Here is a 12,115-nt window from a genome sequence, read left to right as displayed (position 1 = left end):
GTAAGTTTCCTTATCTCGAGCAGGAGCTTTCGATGAGTTACCCCCAGCTGGCCTTTGAGTGCCCAAGAAACCACTCAAATTGTTGCTCATTCTACCAGACATATATGTATAAAACAGGGAATGGTGATCAAACACATCTTGCAGAAGAGCATAATTATAAAAATCAGGAACCTCTTGCTTAATTTTGGGGAATAGATTTTCCGTCATGATGAAACCGTTATTTACATATTCAAAATAGCATTGAGGAGTTTTACGAGGTAGTTCTAAAGAAGCAAAATCTTTTCTAAAAGTATTAGAAGAACACGGTTGTAAGAAACCTTGGACAGAAGCATCGGGGTTTTTCCTAGGACCTCGGTGCTGATCCAATTCTAAGACGCCACCTTTGAGAACGTATAACGGTGCAAGATAATTTTTAATATCTTCCAAGACAACGGTAGGAGTTGGATTTCCATACACATCAACATCGGTCTTCATGTTTATTTCTTCTTTAGTCCCTTTTAGAAGCTCAAGAACTCTAGGAGAATTCCCAAGGATCTTCGGAAGGGCAGGTTTATGAACCGGCAACAAAGGAAAAGATGAAATTGGATCAGAGGGAGAAACCGATATGCCATATCGAAAATAGAGTAGGGTTACTTAACAAACTTGTAAGGTTGAAAGTTCTGTGCTTCAAGGGAGCTTTGGCATTGGCATCGGCAGATTCCCATTACCCAAATACTATGATGGGATAGAGTGGCCAATTCCTATCGCTATCTCGGTTTTCTCGTATTATACATTTCAGACCATCAATATTTCTTTTCTTAGGATAAAAGTACTCGGTATATTTTTCGGGACCTCTCACTCCCTTCATGGTACCCTCAACAAAGTAATAGTGATTCATGATGTCAGATAACTTAATACTTCTAGCCCTATACACATCTTCAGATAAGTGAGCATTGTAATAATTACAAATGTGCATTAACCTCCAGAAGTTTCCCATGTCTTGGCCAAGTGAGATATCGAGATGGTTTAAGACTTCACGATCGAGGTCTGTAAAAGGAAATCTCATATCTACAATTTGCCCAACGGTGATGATAATGGAGTCGATATCGCCACTTTGGCATTTGGTATCTCTCCTTAATCCAGCGTAGTGTCATAGATGAATGGCATTCGATATTTTGTAGGCTGCTCAAACTAGGGCTAGATTTGGCCTCTTTGGGAAGCATGTATTAAGCCCATACTACCATCTGTTGGTATCGTCCACGATATCGCGCTCGAACTCGGAGCTTAAAGTTTCGAAGGGGTGGCAGGGTAACCCCTCAACGATATAAGTTATATCCCAAGTATGTTCATTATGAATGTCCCTTTGAGATGTTGAGGTCGAGGAGGAAGACTGGGCTCTTACTTCGGTCTCGGTATCTTCACTTGACATCTCAGTATCACTAGAAACAATAAATTTCGAATTAAAACTATATCCCCTATCGGTACTACTATCGTTATATTCATTACAATCATATATTATGTTATTTATAATACACATATCGAAGTGTCGAGGTGGTGGTGATGGCGTTCTTAGAGGTGAAATCTGACATGTCGTCATGAGACCTCGATTTCGAAGCCAGAAATGCATAGATGTAATTTGTCTAAAATTACCAAAAGTTTTTCTCCTAGCCATAACTGAAACAAGGTAAAACCATAGTTCAATAACCCTATAAGCTATCATGGTATTGAAAAAGTTTAACAGTTTGAATTTAAAACCCTAACCCTAGAATTTTAAATCAAGAAGAAGAATAAACAAGATGAAAATAAACATATATAATGCATAAGATAAGAGTTTTTAATTTTCTAACATGTTTAGAGGTTTGTAAGAAAATATGTTATTTGAAAGAAGATTTCGGAGTTTGGCAAACACGTAACTGTTGATAGTGATAGTTTCAAAAGTTGCTCCTGTTTTCTTTGCGTTTTTCTTTGTTTTTTGTTTTAAGTTGAAAATGAAGCGTGAGGAGAGAGAAAGGGATAGTGATGGGTTTTTATACCTCTAATTTTGGGCCAAACTGTTACGCTCCAAACAGTAACCGTTTCTCAAAAAATTCAAATTTTAAATTATTTTGAACTTAGAAGATTTCGAGGGGGCAATATTGTGGACAAATATCGTGACTGATATTTCAGCCTGGTCTTTTTATTATCAACATATTAGTTGATATCTCTTTATAGTTGAATATTTACAAATATGAATGGGAAGAAGGTGGAAAAGAAGAGAATGGACACGTGTCAGCAGTTGATTGGAGGAAAGTTATTTTGGAGGACTATATAAAGACAAGAACTGGAAAAGAATATTATTATCTTCTTCCCACCAAAAAACTGTAAAACGAGAGCAAAAAGAAAAATTATAAAGAACACCATTGTTATTCAATAAAATATACTTCTATTCATTCTTGAATCCCAATTCAACATTTAAATATTTGTTAGTTCTTCAAATGATAATTCTGGTAACCACTAGGGCAGTGAATCGGGTCGGGTTTGACCCGACCCGAATACGAATAGTTAGAGTTTGGGTCGATTTTCATATATGTTTATTTATTCGGGTCGGGTTCGGGTTCGGATTCGAATATATTTTTTGGGTTTTTTAAAAAAATTTAGTGTTATCTGATCGGGTTCGGATAGAAGATTTCAATTTGATTCAGATTAAGGTTCAGATATTGTCAAACTATTCGGATTCGGATATAGTCATATCCGACCCGACCCCGACCCGTTCCTTGCCCTAATCACCACAATGGTGATGATAGTTGAAACTTGGAAATAGTAGCAGCCTAGCACGCAGGTGGTGTAATTTTATTGGTTTGATGACGTGTGAAGTAGGATTCTCTGTAACCTGCAAATAAAACAGCACACACACAGTCCGCACCTCTTTTGTTGGTGCCAAGGAAACTGCAGGATCATGTTGTAGACTGTAGTACACTGGTTCTAGCACCATATTCTGTGGTCCATGGACTCTGAGTCTAGTTCTCTTTGATCAGTTGATCATATCATGGAGACGTGGAGTCGTGGTGTGTCTTTGATCAGTTGATCATATCAGGGATTAGAAAGAATTTCAGAACTCAAATTATAAGCACTTGTTACTTGGACCTAAAGGGCATTGAATTAGGCGTTTGTGCCTTTTGATGAGGGATGACAATTTGCTTGGCATTGCACTTACTGATCGCCAAATGCGCACTGTGAGCAAAATCCTCAACGTATAAGGTTTTTGCATCCAGCAATGAATAATGAAAAAACACGTACAGATGTGAGGAATGGGATTTTTATGTATAAATGATGTATTGACACTTGAAACTTAGGTGATGACCAGCAATGAAGCCTTAGGTGTGCAGCCTACTTGCTGAGACAATTCTAAACATAATGGGTTGAAGCATTTTGATGGGGATTTGGGGAATGTAGGTTGGGCCTAAAAATCAAGGAGTAACTCTCAAGGACAAAAATGTAGAAAAAGTAACTTTTTAAGGACTTTTTTTTTTTACGGGTAGATTGTCAAGTAACCTCTTGATTGAAATAAAAAGCGGATTGGATAGATGAAATGTCAAGTATACCCCGGACGACATTATTTGGATATGAACAATCATTGTTCATATACCAAAAGGTGAAATATTAACACTCATTTTCATAGTAAAATGACGAAAGGAATAAAATTGGAAAATATTTATTTTAAATCCAGGCCATTTGTCCTTGAGGGTTATTTTCACGAAAAGGTATAACTGACATTTAAAAAAAATAAAATAGTCGGGCCGACTTATTTTGTCCTTGAGGGTTACAAAATTTGAAATCGTGGGCTCGTAAGTTACTAATTTCTAAAATTTGTCCTTGTGAGTTATTCACCAAAAAATGTGTCCTTTAGACTTCATTTTTCAAAAATTGGGTGTTAGGCTCAATTTCTTGCCTAAAAATTTATTGGTAGAACTGTAGAAGTTTAGAACATTAATTAGAATTCATTTTGGGAAAAGTAGCCTAGCAATAGTGTAATTTACAGCACATATGCGATAATGGCTTCCCCAATTTGCAGTTTTTTTTTTTTTTTTACGTAGGGGACGTTTTCATGACAAACTTCCAATAAAACAAAATTTCTCTAGCTTTTTTCTCTTTTACAAAGGACTGTAGACATAATGGTGCCATGACATCTGGATGTATTTCAAGCTGGGGTTTTTTTCATATCAGGCTTTAAGGTTGTGGACTTCGTGGATTGATCCAAAGAGTCAATTAGCAAATTGGTCCTTCAATTTCTATTGTTGCATTGTCAAACATATGTGCTAAATGCCGAAATGGTATTTAAGTATTTTGGCACTTTGGCACCTATGTGACGTGCTAAAATTGCTCATGTGTCATGTCCAGTTTCAGCAGTCTTCCAGTGCTCTCAACAGTAACATACGTATATAACGTAAGAAACAAGTCTATCCACCCTGGTCCTGCGATCTAACTTTCTGTAGGAATCATACGTACCACAACTCACAAGCTAGGCAAAGAGATCTTTCTAGAAACGAACCAATTCAGATACTCTTACCATTTTACCCCGCGGACTTCAAATTCCCATTAAACCAAAAACCCAGCTAAGCTTATAAAACGTCATTTCCAGCTCCCACCTCTCTGCCAAAAACTCTTTTTCTTCTTCCTCAAGTTTTAATTAAACAAATGGAAACCGAAGTGAAAAGAATGAAGAAAATAGGCTCAAACGGAACCGAAACATACTTCACAGACGATCACGAATCATTCACTGTAACCATCGGTCCAAACCGTATCTTAACAATCTTCTCGGACAACGAAACCACTGCCAAAAAATGGATAACCCAAGTCCAAAAAGCCTACCGTAACAAAAAGAAGAAAACCCAACCACTTATCGTTGGTGTTCAAGTTTCTCGTGAACTCAACTACACTAAGAAAGGTGTCGAAAACAACCCTTATGAATACTTAACACTCTGTATCGGCTCCCAGTGTCTCATTTACGAACTACCTGATCTTCGTTACCGAACTAGTCGTGGCTATTCTGGCTCTAAACTTCCTCAAGTTTTGAAAGATCTTTTCACTGATACTAATGTGATATTTGTTGGTATGAGTATTAATGTTGTGTCTGAGAAGCTAGAAGAAGATCATGATTTGAAGATGAGTAAAAAAGTCGAGATTAGAGCTTTGGCTAAGAAGGTTATTACTAGTGGGGGAGGTTATGTGAGGAAGATTATTGAGAAGGAATTTGATCTGAAGAGGAATAAAAAGGTCAAGGTGGTGGGGGTTGAAGACTTGGGCAGGAGTTTTGTTCTTGGAATGAGAGGGTTGTTGCAGGGGAAGAATGTTGATGAACTGAGTGAGATATTGTTGGGGAGAGAGAAGAGGATTTTGATGAGGAATGAAGTTGAGTTTAATAGTGTTTGGGATAGATTTGAAGACAGGGATGCTGGGATTACTAGTAAACATGCTATGGATTTGACTGTTGATGCTTGGGTTTTTCATCAAGTTGGAATGGAGTATTTGGATATCGTTCTCAAATGTTGCTGATTGTGAATCCGAATGTGGACTGCTTGGTTGTTTACTTGTTTTGTTATTAGTTTAATTTTGAAACTGATGTTACGTTGTTACTTTTTAAGTTTGGTTTATTTCGTTATGCTTGGTTAATTACATTTTAATGATCGATGAACTTGTTTGATGCTTGGTTACATTTTAATGGCGTCTGAACTTTTTTGATGTGGTAGAAATAGTTAGACTGGAATGATTTTATTGGTTTGAGCTGTAAAGTAAGATTCTCTGTATAATTCTCTGGCTGTGCAAAGACGGTTGTGATTTGCTCGATATTGTACTGGTTCTTACACCCTACTATACCGTACAGCAGTAGTGTGTGGTCCCAGTCTCCCTCGGTCTTTTTACTTCATGACCAAAAAAAAAATCAGTGTGAAATTGAAACGTGAATCAAATAACTGCTTTTGCCCACTGTGCCCAGTGGATACTTATTTTTTTTATTTTTTTTGGTAGGACAGTGGATACTTCTAGGCTTTTGTGTGTGGTGGAACTAGAGCCCATTTTTGCTGCAATTTTGCTATGCCTAGTTTGCTTCTGGCCCTATGAGAAAGCGCCACGTGCCCATAACTAAAACAGACTCCGCCCAGTTTTCCCAAAACAAAAACCCAACCAAATACAATACCAAACTAACCCCCAAAAACCATCTAATTACCAAACATACCACAAAATAATTTTAGATGAACTGTAGCTTTGTCTTCCCAAAAACACTTCCACTCCCACCCCAGTTCATTTCTTCTAGTGATTCTTCATCTTCATCCCCTCAACTTATACAATTGGGTTTTAAGAAATTAAACTTTTTTTTTTTTATCAAATGTTAAATTGATTAAAATTCTGAAATTGAAGAGTGGGCTGTTTTTTTTTAAAAGGAACAAAGTTAAAAAAAAAAAAAAAAAAAAAAAAAAGTGGTGGTGGTGGTTGGTAGTGGTGGTGGTGGGAGAGGTGGATAATAAGGGCAAAATGGGGAGTTTATTATTACATAACAGCATTACAGTTTTCTCGATTTAATTTTGGGTTGACGCACCGTGTTATGTTTTGGTTGGAAGGAAAACTAAGCATTCAAATGCAAAAATGAACCCGTGGAACTAAATGAGACTGATTAGGCGGTTGTTCATTTTGTGTTGCATTGAGTCATTTGAGTGTGTCCCTATGAGCATTGTGAGCAAAATCCTACCAATTAGCCAATACGGCAATGCACAAGTTTTCCACAACCATTGTTAATGAACATCAGTTAATTACAGGCCCAATTTCCATACATAGAGCTTCATTTTATGGTGACGAACACATAACAAGAGTCATGACTGTGAGGGAGTAATATCCATATCCAATGGATATCAGACACGTGTCCAACACATACAGAGCTATCAGCCGATCTTATTCACTTACATCTCCAGGTTGTTTGGACTCAACCCACAATCCCAAATCACCTTATAGCAACTCGCACTAATGGCACGATCTCTCTATAGAGATCGCCTCACTAGTTCGACCTAGGCAACGACCTCCAGAAGGTTCACATTAGTTTCATACTTCAACGGATAGTAACATATGCCCCAGCTGGCATCATTAAGACCGGAGCTTCAGATGTGCACTGATAGGGTTATATATTAAAAGCATTACTTTTGTATTAATTCTAATTCTTTATATTTTGAATGGGAATCATATGAGCAAATGTTATGCATATTATATATGTTATTAGTTATATGCATGTGTCTAATACTTTATGTTGTAGATGATATGGTGTGAACACACAGAAAATCATATCATCAGTACCTTATAAAATATAAGTAATCGTTCACAACCTAGATGAATTTGGACAAACCATTGGTACGGTTGTAGTATAATCTGGTATTAGTCTATCTTGACTATAAGATTATATTAGTACACTTTGAGTGTATTGAACAGGACCAAGTGAGGTTGTTTCTCCTTATACTGATTATATAAGAGAACAAACGCCTCTGTTATTATGGATGTTTGTCCTCCTAATCCGGACACTACACCAAAATAGCTTTTTTGTGACGCCAAAATGGCGTCACAAATAATTTTAGTGACACCATTTTGGCGTCACAAATATGGCGACACAATTTGGCGTCAATTATTTTTGTGACATCGTTTTGACATCACAAATTTGTGACGCCAAAACGACGTCACAAATATTTGTGACGACAAAATGGCATCACAAAATATATTTTAGAAAAAAAAAATAATAATAATTAGTTGTTATACATCCACCTTACAATCTTGCACCCTGTAAAAGAACTCATTTAAAACACCATCCACTCTATAGAATACAAAATTACACCATCAATCTCATTCAATAATATATAGTATTCATTCCATCCCTTTCAAAATTATGAAGTCACTTGCAAGACTAAATACTTATATTTCCCAAGCGAAAGTACTATGCTACATTACATTGTGTTTACAACTAGCTACCTAAAAAGAAAGTCTTATTAGAAAGTGCCCAAGTTGTTGCAATATGGACACCTCCATTCTTCAAAGCGAGACAAACCAATGAGAAACACACTTGCTTACTTCAATGTATGCAGAATTGATTGCTCGTTGGGCTTCTTCAACAGCCGTATCAAAACCAAACGTCTTATCCATTAAAAGTATGTCATTGTCGATTGTTTTTGGGATGCAGACAACAGATATTTTCAGTTTTCTCAAAGAAAGCTACTTGCGGCGAAGAAACAAACAAACAAAAGAACCAGTTTGAGCAATATGAAAGATATGCGGTAGAATAAACTAACCACAACTTCATGAGTATGGTGTTCAATTTTCATTATTTGGAAGTAAGAGTTCATACCATCATGACTAAAAAACAATATAACAACAGATGGCGTGTTGGAAGTTCTCTTATGTCGAGAGTGACTAAAATTCGAATCGTGAGTAGTGGAAGCTAAAATGATTACAAGAATATAAGTGCCAAAGACAGAGTGGAACAAGAAAATCAATCAAAAGTTCCAACCAAATCTTTACCCTTTCTAAGATTTAATATCTCATTGGATGTCCATGAGAATCTAATAGTTATTTCTTCTCATAAGAGACGTTGTACAAAGCATTTCTACTATGTCAGTAAAAAGGAAACATAGTATGCATTTAGAAGCACAATTGATTGTTAGGCTACTGAGTTAGTTATTAAGGAAATGATAGTAATCATGCATGGCTGCAGGCTAAATTCCATTGAAGTTATAAGACACAAGCACATGTAAAATCGGTCGACATGTGCAAAATACGATGAGGAAATTACTGTTTTTAGATTTTGCACATCTAGGAGTCAGACACTTGCCAAATTGCTAAGACAGTAAGCAAGTTTATAAATTTCAGCGTTTTGTTTCGAGCGCAAATTTCTATACTATATATATGTAAATCAATGTTACAGAAAAATCATATTGTAATTGCATCCAGACTTAATTTCCTCACACCACAATATTGTTTTGGAGCAAAAAAGAAGTGCCTTCACATGTACAGAGCAACAGAGAGTACACAGATATCATATTTAAAACAAATTTCTACAAACTATAATCTATAAAATTGTGTTCCCTCCAGTAACCACCAAAACAAAATGAAGTAAATACCTCTTCGTGTATTGAATTTGCTCCTGCATGAGTACCATTGCCACCAAGTACAAAAAGTATATCAATTCTTCTGGCCTAAAACACCCATTTTATATACAACCTCTTAACATCTGAAGAAAACATAATAAAGAGAACAATGGCACTTTGGTGGACAAATTATTTCGCTACATAGGAAATACCACGTATGCTATCTACAATATTATCGACGGGTAGTACTTCCACGAGAAACACCAAGGAAACTTCCACCAAAGAAGATTAATATTTTGGACCACTTTTCACGAGAGAGCTGAAATTTGCATAAAATTTCAAGAGTAGGACTTAAAATAACGAAACTAACGAACATATAAGTTAGGGAAGCTAGCAGCTCTCACCGGTATTTCAGATAAACTCTTGTCATAGAATCCACGGTAACTAAATGGGATTCCAAAAATGTTCTTCACCCCATATATATCGAGAGTAATAACTATCTGCATAACCATGAAGCGTATAAGAATGTCTTCCAGTGGAGAAAAAAACAGTTTGAAAGCAAAAGATATATCGTAGACCACCCATGAGAGTATAATTCTCCCACTCAAGGTAGAACAAAGAAACTCAAGACTGCTTTTGAAGTTTCAAGAACAGAAGGAACATTTGCTACATGATAATTGGTCCATAATTTTGAACTCTAGATTGAGATCGGATTATTCATTATGCTTGATCAATTAGCCAATCAATTTTCAAGGGAGCTAACATTTTGCTCAAGCAGTCGCAGAAAAAATATTAATCATAAGACATGATCAAATCTTCAGTATATAAGCATCTAATAAATTTTCATGAAAAGGACATACAAAAATACTTTGACATAGTAGTCAACACACCTTTAGAAGTGCCCTATCATCATCATTGGCATAGCCATTTTTCCTTTCCCTAGTTTACTTTCATCGGGACTATATATTTCTGCGACGAGTAAGTTATACCATTTAGTATCAAATGAAGTCCAGTCGATAAACAAAAAAAAAAAAGTTATAACGCAACAACTTGGGCACTAAACAAGTTATAACGCAAACCACCAGTTCACACATTGCACCACTAGTCCACATAATGCACACCACCAGTCAACCACCACACACTACACGCCATATATTGCTAAAAATAGTAAACAATCTTTACTAGAAGGAACCTCGGAATCTCCCGAACTTGTCGGGTATTTACGTATAGGCGTGCTCGGACTTGCTTTACCTTGGTGTGGGCATCTCGGTGCATCACTTCATCAGAATCGAATCTGAAGAACCAAACCCAACTGAAGATTCAAATCAACTAACTAAACTTCTCAAGCATGCATCTAGTAGTACCAACATTCAAATCAATTTGCAAACATATTTGAGTCTCATCTACATAGGAAGAATTCCAAGCTTCAAGCAATGCATTTTACAAAATTGAATATCATGGAGTTTTCAATCATCAATTTCTTACCAGCTCAACCATTCAAGCTTTATTGATTAACCCACCATTGAAAGAGCTAAAAGTTTTCAATCATCAACAAATTGACACCAGTGGCAGCAACAATACCCAGCAGCAGCAAGCAGTAGGCAGGCAGCAAAATGCAGCAGCAGCGGTAGGCAACAACAAGCAGTAGGCAGGCACGCAGCAGCAGCGGCACGCAACAACACCCAGCAGCAACAGCAGCAGGCAGGCACGCAACAGCACCATCCAACACACACTTCACCCAGCAGCAATGTACAACACCACACCACACCACACATCACCACACTCATACTCACCACACTAGCACTTGCACACACTCACACACTCACACACTTACACACTACCACCTACGTACACACACTCACACGCTACCACCTACGTGCACACACTCACACGCTACCACCTACGTACACATACTCACACGCTACCACCACCAGCCAGCACACACTCACACCACGTGCCAGCACCACCACCACACTATGACTGGTATCAGCAACACACCAACCATAAGCAGTTGAGCACCAAGACTGGTGTGGCTATAAACACACATGTAATCCTACAAAAGTGTTTTTATTAGCTAGAAACCTTGCTTTCCATGCAGACAATGCAATTTAGATCATAAAAGCATCACAATCAATGTTCAAACACCACAGAAATATCAGATGTTCTTAAGTAACTTGAAGCTAAAGTACAATCAAAATTTTAACAAACGAAAAGTCGGCATCTAAGTCTAGCAGACCAAAGGATAGACATAACAAAATGCAATATTTACGAGAAACGGCAAATACGTAATCATGCATCAGTCAATATAATGAGGTTGATTATAGTGTTACCCATGCCTCTTTCAGTTACCCAACTAGAACTGTTAAACAAGCCTAGTGTAAATTCAGTGTGAGTGTGATTAAACCATCTCATTTTTCCTCATTACTCAATAATGGATTCACAATTAATGGGAAAAAATCCCTATTATTCATATAATTCTAACATTAACAAAGGATCATTAAAAGAAACTAAACTATAAACGTTCAAGGTTAAGCAAATTACCTTTGGCAGCATCCATCTCCTTCTCAACCTTTGCCAGAGCTCCCACAACCTTTGCCTTCTCAATTAGTATTTCTATACCATACAACACATATATCCACAATTGCACAGCTATAAGAATCTTTAAATGCATTGGAGCCATAAATTTTATGAATCAAATACATCTAAGAGAACCCACAATGTACTGTAGACCCTGGCGTACCAGTTACCACAACCAATTGGTGTATCGAACAACAAAAAAAAAACATGAAAAAATATATGAAATATTATTAGAGCAGAAGAACTATGAGGCTTACAAACACTAACCACGTTCACTAAGTTAGAATTAGTTCAGCACAGCGAAAAAAAAACTCCATGGGAACAAAACTATAAACCCTAGAAAATGAAAATCATGGTGTTAGAAATCCCAAACACCTAAATCAAGACAAACAAAACTTATCTTCATCGACTGTAGCAGAATGGAAACCTTATAAGATCAAAAAGAGAGTACAAAACTGTTGGGATAA

At 36.8% G+C, this 12,115-nt stretch overlaps 1 long non-coding RNA gene across 1 annotated transcript; it reads right to left on the bottom strand.

Moving 5' to 3' along the window:
- Positions 1 to 7,786: 7,786 nt before the first annotated feature.
- LOC147492146 (uncharacterized) lies at positions 7,787 to 11,893 on the bottom strand. Its single transcript, XR_015199243.1, has 7 exons — positions 11,613 to 11,893; positions 10,557 to 11,124; positions 9,962 to 10,030; positions 9,476 to 9,571; positions 9,287 to 9,390; positions 9,105 to 9,179; positions 7,787 to 8,199 (listed from the first exon to the last, which is right to left on the bottom strand). It is a non-coding gene; the product is annotated as an uncharacterized LOC147492146 (long non-coding RNA).
- Between the last annotated feature and the right edge of the window lie 222 nt (positions 11,894 to 12,115).

This window comes from Coptis chinensis, chromosome 6 (assembly GCF_015680905.1).
Source record: "Coptis chinensis isolate HL-2020 chromosome 6, ASM1568090v1, whole genome shotgun sequence".
In the NCBI taxonomy this organism is placed as follows: domain Eukaryota; kingdom Viridiplantae; phylum Streptophyta; class Magnoliopsida; order Ranunculales; family Ranunculaceae; genus Coptis; species Coptis chinensis.
This window is presented reverse-complemented; position numbering and strand designations above follow the sequence as displayed.